Raw genomic sequence first — 17,610 nt, 5'->3', positions numbered from 1 at the left:
TGGCCCACACTGCTTCTTTGTTTTTTTCTTTTGAGACAGAGTCTCGCTCTGTCGCCCAGGCTGGAGTGCAGTGGTGTGATCTCGGCTCCCTTGCAACCTCCACCTCCCCGGTTCCTGTGATTCTCCTGCCTCAGCCTTCTGAGTAGCTGTGACTACAGGCACCCGCCACCATGCCTGGCTAATTTTTGTATTTTTAGTAGAGACAGGGTTTCCCCCATGTTGACCAGGCTGGTCTCGAACTCCTGACTTCAGGTGATCTGCCCTCCTCAGCCTCCCAAAGTGCTGGGATGACAGGCGTGAGCCATGGCGCCCGGCCAAACTGCTTCTTTTACTTTCATCTCCCTATGGAGAGCCAATGCCAGTCACTTTCCATGGAAACCTGACATTGGCTCTTGTCACTGAACTGGAAACAGAAGGAGGACGGCCGTGTGGACTCCTCCGGAACTTTCTCAGCCTCGCTCACAGTATCCTCCTCACCACGATAAGGACTAGAATTATTGTGAAAGCTGGAGCCATGCACTTAAGAATAGGGTGGAAATTCGCTTTCTTTTGTGTGGATAAAGGAAAGCTGTTCCTCCATTCACAACACGGCCGACAACAAGCGTGTGGGTTTTGCACACCAGCCAGTTCTCCAGTTCTCTGCAGACACCGCCTGAGTGTCCTGCAATTTAATTCAACTCTGACACTGTCCGGCGCTAGTGCAGACCCTGAAGGTTGAAGGCTTTGCCCATAAGGCTGCCCCCACTCCGCCAGTCACAAGCATCGTGTCCCCAGGCCACCCACAGGTCTGTCCAGCGTGGCTGCAAACAGAGGGTCCTACTATCCCCTCCTTAAATTCAATACTTTGCTGTGACGGCTCGTGGAAGTCAGCGAAACACTTTACTTACCATTACTGCTTTCTTGGAGAAGATATTGTGAAGAATACAAGCGAACAGTCAGAGGCAGAGGTGCCTGGGGCAAGGTCTGGTGCCTGGGGCGAGGGCTGGAGGGGTCCTGAGCACAGGAGACTCCATTGTCCCTGTGGGCTTGGGGTGCGCCCCTCCCACATGCGGATGTGTTCACCAACTCTGAAGCTCTCCAAATCCCGTGGCCGAGGGTTTCTGATGGAGGTGTCATCACATGGACACAACTGGTGACATCACTGGCGACTGTTCACTGGCCTCTATCTCCAGCCCCTGGCCCCAGAGATTGAGGAATGGGGCTGAAAGTTTCAGCCTTCGATCATGTGGCTGGTTCCTCTAGCAACCAACCCCACCCTCAAGCTACCTAGGGGCCTACCAAGAGTCCCTCACAGCATAAACTCAGGAGAGGTTGAAAGGGGCTTGTTACGAACACTCACCTCCTACCATGCAGGACATTCCAAGAAGTACTGTGTCAGGAACTGGGGACAAAATAGAATAGATATTTTCTTTCTTTTTTTTTTTTTTTGAGATGGAGTGTAGCTCTGTTGCACAGGCTGGAGTGCAAGGGTGCGACCTCGCTTACTACAACTTCTACCGCTCAGGTTCAGCTTTCCGAGCAGTTGGGATTACAGGCACGTGCCACCACACCCGGCTGATTTTATTATTTTTAGTAGAGACGGGGTTTCACTATGTTGGCCAGGCTGGTCTCAAACTCCTGGCCTCAAGTGATCCGCCTGTCTCTGTCCCCCAAAGTGCTGGGATTACAGGTGTGAGCCACCGCACCAGGCCTGAATATACATTTTCTACTATGTCACAGCAGATAGTCCCAGCATCCCCTCCCAACTTCCCACCCCTGAACCCAGCCCCGCCACGAGCCCCAGCCTGCAGAAGACCCCACACCAGCCTCAGTCCTAAACCAAGACAGCCTCCAGCCCTGTCCAGCCCCTAAGCGTCCCCTCCCATGTGCCCCCTGGAACCTGCAGATCTGCCCTCCACCCTGCCCTGATTGGCCCCAGGCCTCTGCACCCCACCCCTGTGTCCTCACCAGCTTTCTCCTCTCTGACAGGGTAACCACCAGCAGCCACACCCGAGGCTTTTTTCTTACAAAAGAAAACCCCCACCCACGAGCCCACTGCACATCTCATCGATGCTGCCAGTTACCTGCGTCATCCACGCCACAGCCCACCCCTCCCGTGGCTGAAACCCCCACCCACGAGCCCACTGCACATCTCATTGATGGTGCCAGTTACCTGCATCGTCCACGCCACAGCTCACCCCTCCTATGGCTTAGCACCTGCACTGGACGCCATTAACCACACCCTCCTCCTACCCTCTCCCCTCAAAACCCCCAGGGCTCCCCAGCTTCTTGTCCCCCAATCCCTGCGTGTGGATGTCTGGGACACTCAGTAGCCTGGGTGCCCCTGAGACCTTGGAGAGTGCAAAGGTAGCTAGGGCTGTGCTCCACCTGGCCGGAAGACTCCAGGGTGTCCCCAGGACCATGAGGACCCCCTGCAGGGACCCCTTGGCTACCATCTCACCCCATCTGTCCAAAGCCGGTGCCTTTGGAAAACTCTCCTTATACCCCTTGTGCTCTGAAGCAGGAGCTGGATGCTGACTGGACGGTACCCGCCGGGAATCCTCTAGGCGACCAGGGCCTGAGAAAGAAGGAGCCTCAGGCTGTGATCAGGCTGAGAGCCAGGGTCAGGCCCCACGTGGAACAGAAGCCACTTGAGGGTCAGACCCCAGGAGAAGGGTACCTCTATAGGGCCCACTCAGGGCCCTGTGCAAAAGGAAAATGTGGAATGCCTCACTAAAAAGCAGGGGAAAGTGCCGGCAAGGTATTAAAATATATAACTTTTTCTTTTCTTTTCCTTTTTATCAGACAGAGTCTTGCTCTGCTGCCCAGGCTGGAATGCAATGTCACCATCTCAGCTCACTGCAACCTCTGCCTCCTGGGTTCAAGTGATTCTCCTGTCTCAGCCTCCCAGGTAGCTGGGACTACAGGCATGAGCCACCGTGCCCAGCTAATTTTAGTATTTTTAGTAGAGACAGGGTTTCACCATGTTGGCCAGGCTGGTCTTGAACTCCTGACCTCAGGTGATCTGCCCACCTCACCCTCTCAAAGTGCTGGGCTTATAGGCATGAGCCACCATGCCTGGCCTAGCTTCTTCTTTGTCCATAGTTTCTCTCTCAACTGTAATTTTTTTTTAATTGCTATTTTATGTCATTCTAAGAAATTCTGAAAATTAGAATCATTAGCATGGATATGCCATTCATCTTATATTGTCCAGTTTTTTCTTTTTTTTACTTTTATATTTTATTTTAAGACACACATACAAGAGTTTTAAGAAATGATGAATATAACTCAAAATCACAGTGAGTTATTAAACCCATTTTCTGTATTCAAACACTAAAATTCCGAAGGTGGAGCATCATCCAATGTGAGACACATCATAGCCCGGCCCATATGTACACAGCATACGGAGCTGTGCCTGCGCTCATCTGTGAATTCCTCATTTACAGGTCACTGATACATAAACCTGCAAGGGAACTTCTACTCTTCCTGATACATTGTCACATACTTTTAAGGAACTTTAGAGATACGAAGAAAATGCATTAAATTGAGCTTCTGCTAAGGGCTCTCCACGTTTTGCTCTAACCAATTATGCACTACATCTTGAGAAAAGCTTTTGCAGCTCATTTCCAGCTAAGATAGCAGAAAACTCTAGGTCTTTGCTGATATGACATTGTCCAGTTTTAAATGCAAAAAAGAAAGCATCCAACTCATCCGGAAGATGAAATCTCAGTTTCTGTTTCACAGTTTGCACATGCACCTGTCCTCAGCGATGCCCAGAAAGGAGGAAAGGTCCCACAAAACCAACACAGAGGCTGCTTTTTTTTTTTTTTTTTTTTTTTTTTTTGAGACGGAGTCTTGCTCAGTCGCCCAGGCTGGAGTACAGTGGCGCGATCTCGGCTCACTGCAAGCTCCGCCTCCTGGGTTCACGCCATTCTCCTGCCTCAGCCTCCCAAGTAGCTGGGACTACAGGCACCCGCCGCCACGCCTGGCTAATTTTTTGCATTTTTAGTAGAGACGGGGTTTCACCGTGTTAGCCAGGATGGTCTCGATCTCCTGACCTCGTGATCCGCCCGCCTCGGCCTCCCAAAGTGCTGGGATTACAGGCGTGAGCCACCGCCCGGCCAGAGGCTGCTTTTATTCCACCTCCCAGTCACCACATTCCACCCTCTTGGTCACCACATCCCACCAGCACCGAGCCTTCCACAGGACCAGCTGAGGAGGAAGGTCGGGGCCTGGTCGCTGGCGTTTCCTCCCACTGGAAGCTGCTCGGTTGAAGGGAAGGCAAGGCTGGGGCTGCAGCCCTCACCCCGTCCTGGCTGCGACCAGCCCTGTGGCCACCGTGGGCCTCGCTCTGCACTCTGTGCAGGTTCCCAGTGGTGCTGGGCTCAGAGGCGCCCGTGGCTTGCTCTTGCAGGGGCTCCACGCCCGTCCTACCTTGCTTGAAACACACAAGCTTAGTGATAAAATGGGTAAGAATTTCAAGACAGTGACCCTGGAGTCTTAAACCTGAAGTGGCTCTTGCCCTCCCCAGGCACAGTGGGGCACCCCGGGGCAGGCAGGGTGGTCCTGGAGGTCATTCTGGGAGGGGCCAGTGCCTCTGCCTTGATGCCCATGCTGTCCCCTCTCCACCAGTCCTCGCCTATCCCCAATTGCTGAGTGACTGGCAGGAGCCAGCCTGCACCCCCGCCGCGAGGCCTGGCCCTGCTCCTAGCACTGCAGGCTGGAGTTGCCTGTGGGACTGCCCAGTGCACAGCTCCTGCACCACGCGGGCATGGGTCCTTGTCTCCATGGAAGGGCAGTGCTGATGCAGAGTTCACGCCTCGGCCTGGGCAGATGCAGGGGCGCAGCCCAGCTCCTGCATGGTGTGCTGGGTCCCCCACGTGTGACCCTGTGGTTGGGGGCTTGCAGCCCTTCCTGCCACCTGCTGGCCTCTCCATGGCCACGTGCTTCCTTCCTACTTCCTGGATGGCGCAGGTGTGGCGTGGCCTGTGTCCTCCGACGGCAGGGGGCACATGCACAGCCCCCAGGGTGGCCCCCAGCCTTGCTCCCACCCTCTTCCCCCTGAGGTGGGGCTGGGACTCTCAGGACAACAGCACCTCTTCCCCACGGCCCTCCTCGTCAGCACCACTGGGCCCTTGCACACGCTTGCCAGGGTGGGCCGGGTGGGCAGCTCAGCGGGTGGTCCTGAGCCCTGGCCCCAGCCCAAGCATCTGGTGAAACCCTTCCTGGCCTCGGCTCCTCGTCTGTGCGGTGGGCATGGCCATCACTCCACCTCGGGCGATCGTGGTCATGGTACTGAGTTAATCCACCAACAGGGCTCAGGATGGCACCCACTTAGGTCCGTTGGTTTCTTTTACATCACCTGATGCCATCTCTTGTCAAGCGCCTGCGGCCACATCTCTGTGACATGGGGCTTCCTGCCACTGGCATGTACCTGGGAGCATCCCAGGGCCTGTCTGCACACGCACCCCTGTGTCCCAGGAGCCCAGGGTCCCCCAGTAGCCTGGTCCCCTCGGCCCACAGGGTCACTGCCTTGCTCTGGGAGGGCTCTGTGTCCCGCTTTGTAATTGTACATCACAGCTGTCACCTTTGCACTGGTCAAGGGGGCAGTGACAGCAACAGTCAGGCCACGGGCTGAACTCTGGGCACCCATCGGCGCAGAGCTAGGGGAAGCTGGACTGAAGCAGCAGGCGCGGCCGTGGGGAACCGGCTTCTTCTGCCAGGAAAAGGGCTATTTCCATAAGCTGCTGGCTGTCAAAAGGCATTTAGCTCCCCCTGTGTTCCAGAGAACATAATCTATTATTTGTTCGAAAGTAGGTTTCCTCAGGTAGCTACAAAACCCCCAATATTGATGCTAAGTCACATGGAAAGCTGCGGGAGGCTGGCCTGGCTTTTTGTAAGATAATAGCAGGGCTTGTGTGCTCTCTGCTGAAACCTGCCATCCCATCCATTTCCTCCTGGGAAACTGGGCCATCGATGAGGGTGACAGCCCTGCCAGCCAGCGACGTCCTCCTATACTCAGTGCCCAGGCAGCGCGGTCAAAGGGTGCAAATCTGAGTGCTGGAGAGCCCTCTCCTCCCCTCAGTGCCTGCTACCCACCCCTTCCTCCTTCTGACACTAGCCCCCCGTAAGCACAAGGGCAGCACGCTGCTCCTCCCTACAGCCCTGCCCAGGTGGGGACCCCAGGGGTGGAGTCCAAGGTCCTCCCGCTTCCCAGATCCCTCCTATCCCCTCCGGCTCTGCCACTTTACCCCCTTGACCCTCATTCTCATGAAGCTCACAACGGCAGAGCCTGTGCTGACCCTTGGAGAAGACGCAAAGTGAGATTGGAGGACTGTGGAGGACTGTGGAGGACAATGGGCTGTGACGGATGGGACTGTGCCTGCCTCCAAGTTTAAATGTTGAATTCCTGACCCCCAGGACCTGAGGATGTGACGGTATTTGGATATGGGGTCTTTACAGAAAGGATTTCAGTTAAACGAGATCATGAGGGTGGACCCGTTGTAACTGGTGTCCTTGTAACAACAGGAGATCAGGAGGAGCACGCAGAGAGGGGCGACCCGGTGAGGACTCAGCAAGAAGACGGTGTCTGGGAGCCAAGGAGAGGCATCAGGAGGAAGTAGCCCCGCCACACCTCGACGTGGGACTGCCAGCCTCATGGACTGTACTTTGAGCCAACACCTCGATGTGGGACCGCCAGCCTCACGGACTGTACTTTGAGCAGTAAATGTCCTGTTTAAGCCCCAGCCTGCGGTTGTCAGAGGCGCTGGAACCAGAGCGACTCCATTTCCAGTGAGGGCTAGAAAATGAGGCTAGGGCTTGCTGGGCTTCATTCCCAGAGAGTTGGGCATTCCCAGCCTCTAGATGTTTATGGATAAGGGAACAAATAAATAATGTTTACTAAACAGACCCAGATTTGGGAGTCCAGATACCCCGATATCCAGAGAACAAAGGTATTCCTAATTTTGCTTTAAAGATAAATAATATCGATTCTTGCAAAATATAGTAATTAAGAAAATTCTTTATCACCAACCCTCGTAGCAGAGCACATCTCCCCATATATACCAGGATTGTACCCAGGGGGGGCGCCTTTCTCCTCTTAGTTTCGGGAATGTCCTACTCCGTCTATGGAGCAGCTGTCCTGTCACCACTTTACTCTCTTAACTAGCTCTTACATGAGACTGCGGACTCACCCTGAATTCTTTCTTGTGCAAGATCCAAGAACCCTCTCTTGGGGTCTGGATCGGGACCCCTTTGCTGTGACATGGTGCTGCTCCGTGGGCCAACCGCTGCAGAGACCGACGGCGGGCTCTTCGTTACCCTGGCCCACCCACCAGGCTCCCACGCTCCCCAGCCCTTCCGTCCTCGTGCTCTGATGGTGGCGCCGTTGGTCAGCAGCTCAGCTGCTGCTCTGTGGGTCGGTCGTGGGCACTTCCTGACACTCTACAGAGCGGGACCTTCCTGGAGTCATGAGATAGGACACTGAGAGTGGCAGCCTCGTCTGGAGATTGAGTCGTGTCAGGAGCAAGCAGTGACAGCCTCCCTGACCTCTGCCTCCTCCATGCTGGCAACAAGGGCAGGAAGCAGGAGGCCGGCCTGATACCAACGAGCAGATGCGAGGGGCCGCACTTCATCCCAACGCCCAGCAGCTGTTCCTGAGAGTTCTGCTTGTGTGTAGGTGACGCCGGGAACTGCATTGTCCACACTTCCCCAAGCCTACAAATTCGCTTCGTAGGATTTTATTTTTACTGAATGAATCCTACAGGGCTTGTCTCCCAATTGCTGAGATGAACAGATGGTGGTGGCTGTCATCCCTTGAGCTCACACATCCCCCAAGGGCACCACAGCTCCTGCTGCAAATAAGCCTATTAGCTTTCTTTTTTCTTTTCTTTCTTTTTTTTTTTTTTTTTGAGATGGAGTCTCACTTTCTTGCCCAGTCTGGAGTGCAGTGGCACAATCTCGGCTCACTGCAACCTCTGCCTTCCAGGTTCAGGCAATTCTCCTGCCTCACCCTCCTGAGTAGCTGTGATTACAGGTGCCTGCCACCACATCCGGCTACTTTTTTGTATTTTTAGTAGAGATGGGGTTTCACCGTGTTGGCCAGGCTGGTCTTGAACTCCTGACCTCAGGTGATACGCCCACCTTGGCCTCCCAAAGTGCTGGGATTACAGGTGTGAGCCACCACATCCAGCCAAGCCTGTTAGTTTTCATGATCAGAGAACTAGAAATGAAAACACTGAGTTACAACATCTCTCCTATCAGGTTGGCAAAACTCCACCAGGTCACCACCACACCCTGATGGGGAGGAAACACACAGTCTCATGCTTTGCTGCTGGGATACAAACAGCACAGCCCCTGTGGGAAGCTCAGAGATGCCCGGAAAGATGTGTGTGCATTCACAACTGCATCCTTCAATTCCACTTCTAAGCAGCTACCTTAAAGTCACACCGTCAAAAATATCAGAAAATGGATGTTCAAGGTCATTCAACGTAACCCTGCTTTTAATACCTACAGACTTTTTTTTAACCAAAGGATATATCTCGGCAAAATATATTATGTATGTATATAACTAAATGGAACCTCTGAGATGAAAAATACATTTGAAATGAAAAATTCATAAACTGAGCTTAGCAGCAGTTTGAAAACTGCAGAAAAATGCCAGTGAACTTGAATACAAGTGAGAACTTGAATACAAGTATTAGAAAATGTTCAAACCTAAGCACGGAGATGGGAGAAAAGTTTCAACATAAAAATAAACAGAACCTCACTGGCACCGAAACAGCGTCAAGCGTCTCATATACATATAACTGGAGTTGTCCCAAAAGGAAGGGGCAGGCAGAAAAATATTTGAAGAAACCTTGACTTCAACATTTTCAAACTGGATGAATCTCACAGATTGATAAGCTCAGTAAGCCCCAAGCAGGACAAACAAGGCAAAAGCAGCCAGACGAATACACATTGACCACAAAGAAACACAGAACAACTGGTCATCTGTCATCGGAAGCAACGCAAGTGAGAAGACAGCGGACGGAACGGTGTGATTTCACGTGGCAGAAGAAAAAGTGTCCATCCACCTAGAGAATTAGTGAAAATATCTTCTAAAAAATGAGGGCAAATTAAGGATATTTCCATACAAATGACAACTGGTAGAATCCATTTTCGGTAGGTCTGCATGACACGAAATGCTAAAGGAAGTTATTAAGGCGAAAGGAGTATACATCAGCTTATTTCATGTGAAAGTGAAATGTATGACAATAAAGAAAGGAATAGGACAGAAATGGAACGTTGCTGTTTAAAGTCATTAAAATCCACATGAAGGGTTTTAGTGTCATCGGGAAGTATACTAGCTTAAGTTTAAGCTACAAATTGACAATTGCAGAAAAAAAAACTGAACAAGTAAAGCAAAAAGATCTAGCTGAAAAGCCAGTTAGAAGACACATTGGAATCCAAAAAAGATAAATTTATAATTCTAAAAGAAAGAAGAAAAAAGAGGGAAAAGAACAAAGAATGGGTAGGACAAATAAGAAAACATTGATAATTACATTAAATTTAAATGATGTAACACTCCAATTAAAAGGCAGAGATTGTTGACTGAAATAAACAAAGAACTAACTCTAAGCTGCCTACAAGAAACCCATTTTAAATATAAATACACAGATAGGTTAAGGCCAAGCCTGGTGGCTCATGCCTATAATCTCAGCACTTTGGGAGGCCGAGGTGGGAAGATTGCTTGAGTCCAGGAGTTCAAGACCAGCCTGGGAAACATAGTGGAACTCCATCTCTACAAAAATTACAAATATTACCTGGGTGTGGTGGCACACCCCTGTGGTCCCAGTTACTTGGGAGGCTGAGGTGGGAGGATTGCTTGAGCCTGTAAGGGTGAGGCTGCAGTGAGTCAAGATGGTGCCACTGCACTCCAGGCTGGGTGACAGAGCAAAACCCTGTCTCAAAATTTTACTTAAAAAAAAAAAAAAGGCCGGGCGCGGTGGCTCAAGCCTGTAATCCCAGCACTTTGGGAGGCTGAGACGGGCGGATCACGAGGTCAGCAGATCGAGACCATCCTGGCGAACACGGTGAAACCCCGTCTCTACTAAAAAATACAAAAAAAAACTAGCCGGGCGAGGTGGTGGGCACCTATAGTCCCAGCTACTCGGGAGGCTGAGGCAGGAGAATGGCGTGAACCCGGGAGGCGGAGCTTGCAGTGAGCTGAGATCCAGCCACTGCACTCCAGTCCGGGCGACAGAGCGAGACTCCACCTCAAAAAAAAAAAAAAAAAAAAACACACACAGGCTGGGCGTGGTGGCTCACACCTATAATTCCAGCACTTTCGGAGGACCGAGGAAGGTGGATCACCTGGGGTCAGAAGTTCGAGACCACCCTGGCCAACATGGTGAAAACCTGACTTTACTAAAAAGTACAAAATTAGCCGGGCATGGTGGCAGGTGCCTATAATCCCAGCTACTTGGGAGGCTGAGGCAGGAGAATCACTTGAACCTAGGAGGCAGAGGTTGCAGTGAGAGTTAGATAGTGCCATTGCACTCCAGCCTGGGCAACAAGAGCGAAACTCCATCTCAAAAAAAATAGATAGATAGATAGATACATACATACATACATACGTATGTATATTTAAGACACAGGTAGGTTAAAAGTTAAAGGAGAGAAAAGGGCATGCCAGGGAAGTGCTGTCAAAAGAAAGCTGAAGTAGTTATGTTGACATGACACAAAGCACACATCAGAACAAAGAACATCACCAGGGATAAAGAAAGACAACAGGGTCAAGACACCAAGAGGACATCATGACCCCAAATGAGTATGCTCCTACTAACAGAGCTTCCAAACACATACAGCAAGATTCAAAACCTTTTATCATTGAAACATGATTACATTGGATGTAGTAAAAATGTTCAACTTTTGCTTTTTGAAAGTCACCAGAAGGAGAGTGGTGTTGGCAAGGGGGCTGGCTAGAACTGCCTGGCACTCATCCCCTCCTCCCCACAAGGAAGGACCAAGACAACAAGTTAACAGTGACAGTTTGACTGGAATGTCGAAGGTGGAGTGCTGGACTGCAGCAGAGGCCTTGAGACACACCTGTGGTGTTTGGAAGCCCAGGAGGCCTCTGCTGCCCACTCTTCCTCACCCACCAGTTTGACCTAGAAGCAAAGAGGGACTTCCTGTGGCAAGGAAAAGGTAAGCAGATCTCCACCAGCTGCCACTGCGACAGCAAACGCTGACAGTCCTTGCTGCAGGAGAACTCACAGTCCCTGCAAGCCCTGAGCCCAGTTGGGAGCACTGCAGCGAAGTCATAGAGCAGCGTTGCCCCGATTAGAGGCACAAGGTGTGCACCTCCCAACCCGCACCCACACCATGAGCCAAGCTGCTACTGCATCTGGAGGGGCTCTGCCCTGGGGCCAGTACCATCTGCACCTCTCCAACACTGGGGCTCCACCTTCACGCCACCAAGCCCACATGGGCGGCTGAACACCACAACCCCAGTTGCATGGAGCTTGGGCCCAGGCTCAGCTATAGCTCTGGTCCTGCACAGTAGGGAAACCCATCCCCACCACAGCTCTTCCAGCTGTCTGCCCCTCCCGCCTGCAGCAAACCCACCCTTGAGCCAGCCAAACAGCTGCAGGCCTTCTCATGCAGGACCTGCCTGCCTCCAAGCAACTGATAGCAGGAGCTCAAGTCCTGATAAATCAGCCCCACAGCGCCCCCACCTGCAGGTACGCCCCTGGCCTGCCCAATGGCTCTGTGTCTCCAATAAGGGCCTAAGAAAAAGTCCCACAGGCTGCCCCTGGCAATATACAAAAATTAGTAGCATTTCTATACACAAACAAAAAACTAGCTGAAAAAGAAATCAAGAAGGCAATCCTATTTCCAATAGCAACAAAAAAATATAAAATACCTAGGGATAAATTTAACAAAAGAGGTGAAAGACCTCTACAAGGAAAACTACAAAACACTGATGAAAGAAATTGAAGAGGATATGAACAAATCAGTAGACATCTCATGCTCAAGGATCAGAAGAATTAATATTGTTAAAATGATTGTGCTACAGAAGGTAATCTACACATTTAAGGCAATGCCTATCAAAATACCAATGGCATTCTTCATAGAAAAAGAAATAATATTAAAATTTGTATGGAACCACAAAAGACCCCAAATAGCCAAAGCCATTCTGAGCAAAAAGAACAAAGCTGGAGGCATCACACTCCCAGACCTCAAAATACACTACAAAGCTACAGTAACCAAAACAGCATGGAACCAGTATAAAAACAGACACATGGACCAATGGAACAGAACAGAGGGCCCAGAAATTAATCCACTTTCTACAGCCAACTGATTTCCAACAAAGGTGCCAAGCACATTCACTGTAGAAAGGACAGATTCTTCAATAAATTGTGCTGGGCAGTGGCTCACACCTATTACAGCTACTTGAGAGATGGGAGGATTGCTTGTGCCCAGGAGTTCAAGACCAGTCTGGGCAACATAGCAAGACCCCATCTCTATAAAAAGTTTAAAAATTAGCCAAGTGTCCTCTCTTCATGGCCTTCCCCACCACTCTTTGTCAGGGCTTTCTTAACATTAGTGACTCCATTTTGATTCTGACAACTTTCACAGCATGTATTTAGAGCAGCTGCTAGGTGTTCGTCCACAGAGGTGGCCGTGAGCAATTCCTGGGATCATAACAAGAGTCCATTCTGCTTGGGGCTTACCACAAATGAAGTAAAGACAGGCCCATGGGGACAGGTTGGGCAGAGTGAGCCCCATATAAGCAGGGCAGGAGAGGGGCCCGCACCCCAACAGAAATGTCAGGCGATCATCAGGTGATGGTCAAGCAGTTGTTAAACTGACTAAAATAATTATTGGTTGCAGCTGGTGCCAGGGAACGGCAGGCTCCCAATAGATAGAAAACACCTGAAGCTGGTGATGAGCCGCTTCCCGATAAGATCTCAGGTGTTGGCATAGGTGGGAATTGAATGGTGAGAACACTTGGACACAGGGCAGGGAACCTCACACACCAGGGCCTGTCGTGAGGTGGGAGGGACAACATTAGGAGAAATACCTAATGTAAATGACGAGTTAATGGGTGCAGCAAACCAACATGACACATGCATACCTACGTAACAAACCTGCACGTTGTGCACATGTATCCTAGAACTCAAAAAAAAAAATCTCAGGAGACCTCAGGTGAGTGAGGTCAAGCACGCGCACTACGAGGCAAAGTGGCAAAGTTTAACCAGCATGTGACCTTCCCCTAGGAACTGGTAAGGGAAGACTGCCTCAAGAGGGCACCGCACAACTCCAGTAAGCACACTGTGCCCGCGGCCCTCCCAAGTGCTGACAGGCCACTGCGCATGCGGACAGCCCACCCCAAGAGAAGAATCAGGGGAGAAGGGATGCAGCCCCCCAGAAGCAAGCCAACATATAAACCTCAAGTCAAAGGTCAAAACTGTGTACTTGGTCTCTCAAGATGCCCCCCGGCCCTCCTCCAAGTGTACTTTACTTCCTTTCATTCCTGTTCTAAAACTTCTTAATAAACTTTCACTCTTGCTCTGAAACTTACCTCAGTCTCGCACTCTGCCTTGTGCCCCCAGATGAATTACTTCCTCTGAGGAGGCAAAAGCTGAGTTGCTGCAGACTCATATGGATTTCTGCTGCTGACACTAGGAGATGGCGTTCTGGGCTCCCTGCAGCCCTGGAGAGTAGCAGCCTCCCCTCTTTCTCTAGGAGCCCCCCCACTAGGAAATGGCAGTAGGCACTCAGCTCGTTACATTCCATGCCATTGATACCTGTGTGTGCATGAGCCCCAGTCTCACGCAGGGCCCTAGGCATGAGCCACGGCCTCCCTCTGGTGTGAATGGTTAGCCTTTGGGGAACCCTAAGCAGATGCCCACATTCAACTGGCAAGATTCTCAAACATCAGCACACAAGCCAGCCCCGGAGGGCTGCTCATGCACATGGTGGCACTTATCAATAACTTTTCAACGATGGAAAAATGTTCTTGGGTGGGCTAGAAAGTCCTTTAAGAGCTGTGTCCTTGCAAGAGGAGAGCCAGCAGCCAGGCACAGTGGTCACACCTTGGGCCTAGATGTCCCTGCCTCTGACCTGCTAGAAGGCTGGCTGATCTGCCACAGAACGCTTCCGCTTTGCCTCCAGGAAAAGGCCTTGTTATCTGCAAACTCCGGGAGGCGCCCATCGCAGGATACCCAGCTTTGCCTGAGGGCTCTTATCCCTGCTTGCCTATAAGTATCTGCACCCGGGACAGAATCTAATCCACATCAAAACTCAGTGTGAGACTTGCTTTCCTAGAACTACAACCCCGGGGGCAGGTAGTGTGGGCAGAGACAGAGTCCCACCCCGCCCAGTGGACACAACATCTGTTGAATGAGATCAAACATGGGTTTGTGGCCCTTCATCCATATATCCTGCAGATGTGTCGGGCGCGGCGGCTCAAGCCTGTAATCCCAGCACTTTGGGAGGCCAAGGCGGGCGGATCACAAGGTCAGGATATTAAGACCATCCTGGCTAACACAGTGAAACCCTGTCTCTACTAAAAGCACAAAAAATTAGCCAGGCGTGGTGGCGGACGCCTGTAGTCCCAGCTACTCAGAAGGCTGAGGTAGGAGAACGGCGTGAACCCAGGAGGCGGAGCTTGCAGTGAGCTGAGATCATGCCACTGCACTCCAGCTTGAGCGACAGAGTGAGACTCCCTCTCAAAAAAAAAAAAAAAAAAAAAAAAAATCCTGCAGATGTTAGAATGCTTGGAAGAGAGAGAAAGCCAACGTCAATGAATACAGAGAGGCAGGAGATCCAAAACCTTCCTTCCCAGAAAAGCCTGGGTGCAAGGTCCCCGAGCTGAGCTGAGCCCAGGGGCGGGCTCCAGTCTGAGGACACCCTGTAGCCCTCACAGCAGGAAGCATCCACATTCAGATGCCCTCCTCTTTCCCTCCCTCCCAAGGCTGCACAGCAGCTATGGCCTGTAGGGAGAAGTGCGGTTTGCAGGTGCCATTCCTATTTCCTTCGCGTCTGACCACTGCCCGAGGGCCTCACAAAGGAACCAAATCTCTTGGAGCCTGCATTTCCTGTCATCCTGAGTGGCCATTGGAGTCCTCAGTGAATAAGGACAGCAAGGGCCAGCTCTTCATGTGAGCTTTCTAGAACATTCCAGGCACTCCATGTACTAACAGGTTCCTTGCTAGAGGGCCCTCAAATGATGGAATTGGTAAAAGCATTTTAAAACGTTGAATAATTCGCTAACCATAGACGTGGAGCTCAGTGAGTACAAATGCAAGATGTGACTCCCCCAGGCCTAGAAAGAAAGCCTTAGCTTCAGAGACATGGTAACCTTGGCTCTCCAGGGAGTGAGGCCAACAAAGTCAGCAGAACAGGGTCAAGCAGCTCTTGTTGCCCAAGCAGCCACAGCCGTCTGGCCTTCACTGCATCCAGCTGTGCAGTGGCCGAGAGGGTGCTGCGTGGGGACAGCGGGAGGAGAGGCCTTCAAGACCCAGGCCAGCTAAGCCTGGGGAGATAGAAGCAGGCACCACACTGGGGGAGTGTTGAGGGGGACGCAGGAGTTTGAGGAGTTCTGCGGGGTGCTGAATGGGGTCCTCCTCTGGCGCTTTCTCGAGGGAGTTCTGCAATGATCCACATCCTTTCCAGGGACTTTGCGTCAAGTGCTGTCACATGCTGGCATGGCTGGCTGGCAGCCCAGCCTCTGGTGGTCAGAGTCAGGAGGTGACAGATGAAAGGGTCCCTTTCCTCATGCGGTTTCTCAACAGGGCAGGGGGATGCCCACGAGTGTGCAAATATGTCCAGACCACTGCAGAACCCCATCTGCTCAACAGGGCAGGGGGATGCCCACGAGTGTGCAAGTGTCCAGATCACTGCAGAACCTTGTCTGCTCAGCTAAAGAGGCCCGTCCTCTGTGATCTTTCCCAAGATGGCAAATGTCCTGCACCACCAGCCACCACTTCCGTTGGCCACTGTGGATGACACTAGGGATGGACACTGACCAAGAAGGTACCAACCTGATTTCAGCTCCTAGAGCTGGCCAGGTGCCTGACTGGAAAATGAGACATCTGAGGAATACAGAGATGGGGGTAGGGTGGGAGGGAGAGGGAGATGAAGCCACACCCCAGAGCTCCTCAGTTTGTAGCTCTTTCCCGAGGCCTGGCTAGGTCCCTGCCTTTGGATGCCATGAGACACCCACCCTGGATAGCCTGCCAGTCCCTTTATGTTTGACAGCTGGAGTTGGAATTTGCCTCCCGCAGACCACAGGACTACAGCCTTCATTCACATGTTGCACAGACTGTGGCAGGACCAGCACCCGCTGCCGGTGTGGGATGCCTGGCCCTGTAGGGGCCCCCAAGAGTGGCTGAAAAGCAAGGCGTGATGCCTCCTGGGCCACCCTGCAAATCGCTCACGAGCCTGTTGAGGAGGATGCATTTGATCAGGGTAACTGGAGTCGGCAGAGGGCTTTCCAAGGACAGGTCTGCCAAGAAGCGAGAACAGACTGAAGGGGGAAGGAAGGACAGAGGCACTGGGTGTAGTCAGACACCACTGCCGCGGTAGACGAAAATCGCGCAGTGAGAGGACTCTGTGGGGAGGGTAACTAGGTGCATGAGAGTGAGAGGGGCGAAAAAAGACTGGGATGGCTCCGAAGCTCCTGGCCCAGCTTCCAAGGGTTGGCGGCCCAGGACTGCCCCTGCACGCGGCCTCGGGTGCCTGCTCTGGCCAGGCCTCCTTCTCTGGCTCAGTCTCGGCACCAATCATTGTCCCATCCGCCAGTCAGTCAAATCCTGAGTTCTTCCCGGAGCCCAGCACTCTGATGCAATTGTCCCTGCTCCGAAAACCCTCAGCAATCTATTGGGTCTTCAGTAGCATCTACTCTTTCCAGAAACGTCGAACAAGGTTTTCGATTGTGGTGCGCTTGTGGTACGCGTGTGGCAGACACAGAAAACGAAACGACCTTCCAGAGAACTGGCCAAAGGGCGGGAGCCGCTCCAGTACCTGAAGAGCACGGACTGAGCGCTTCTCACGGAGTCGGGGAGGTCGCCGGACCATCCACCGGCTGCCCGAGGGCCTCCCACTGGCCTCCCACGGCCGCCCTCCGAGGGGCCGCTGCTGACCTCGCCGTGCTGGGCACGCCTGGCTTTAGCGGGAAGCTGGGGGTCAGGTTCAAGGCTGTGAGGAGCCACTTCAGCCTGGGAATTTGAATTCTTTCTTCAACAGCGCCTGCCCCCACAATGGGCTTGTACTGGGGAAAACATCCACACACGGGATGAGGTGCTCGGCTTCTGTGAGGGTGAGGGTTCTGAGCACTTCGTTTTTCTTCCCTTCAGATTTTGACAGTTGTGGACTAAAACGGTTGCAGGCCCAGTGCCGGAATTCCCGCACCGCCTTCCACCAGGCTCCCCACACGTCGACACGGCCCCCACTTGGTGGTCTGGCAGGCGTGGTCGGTTGGGGACGGCGCCCCGGGGACCACGCAGCGCTAGCCTTCCCCGGCGCCCCGAACACCCTCTGCGGCCCCAACAGCGGTGCTCCTGGGCCCCTGGGAGGCACGCCCGGAGGGCGGCGCGGGCTGGTGACGTCACACACGCGCCGCATCCCGGACGAGCGTGCGCG

General features: G+C 52.4%; 1 pseudogene; it reads right to left on the bottom strand.

Moving 5' to 3' along the window:
* Positions 1–14,718: 14,718 nt before the first annotated feature.
* On the bottom strand, positions 14,719–17,541 carry LOC115896444 (annotated as a pseudogene).
* Positions 17,542–17,610: the final 69 nt, after the last annotated feature.

Source organism: Rhinopithecus roxellana, chromosome 3 (genome assembly GCF_007565055.1).
Source record: "Rhinopithecus roxellana isolate Shanxi Qingling chromosome 3, ASM756505v1, whole genome shotgun sequence".
Taxonomy (NCBI): domain Eukaryota; kingdom Metazoa; phylum Chordata; class Mammalia; order Primates; family Cercopithecidae; genus Rhinopithecus; species Rhinopithecus roxellana.
The sequence above is the reverse complement of the archived record's forward strand: the minus strand, read 5'-3'. Positions and strand labels throughout refer to the sequence as shown.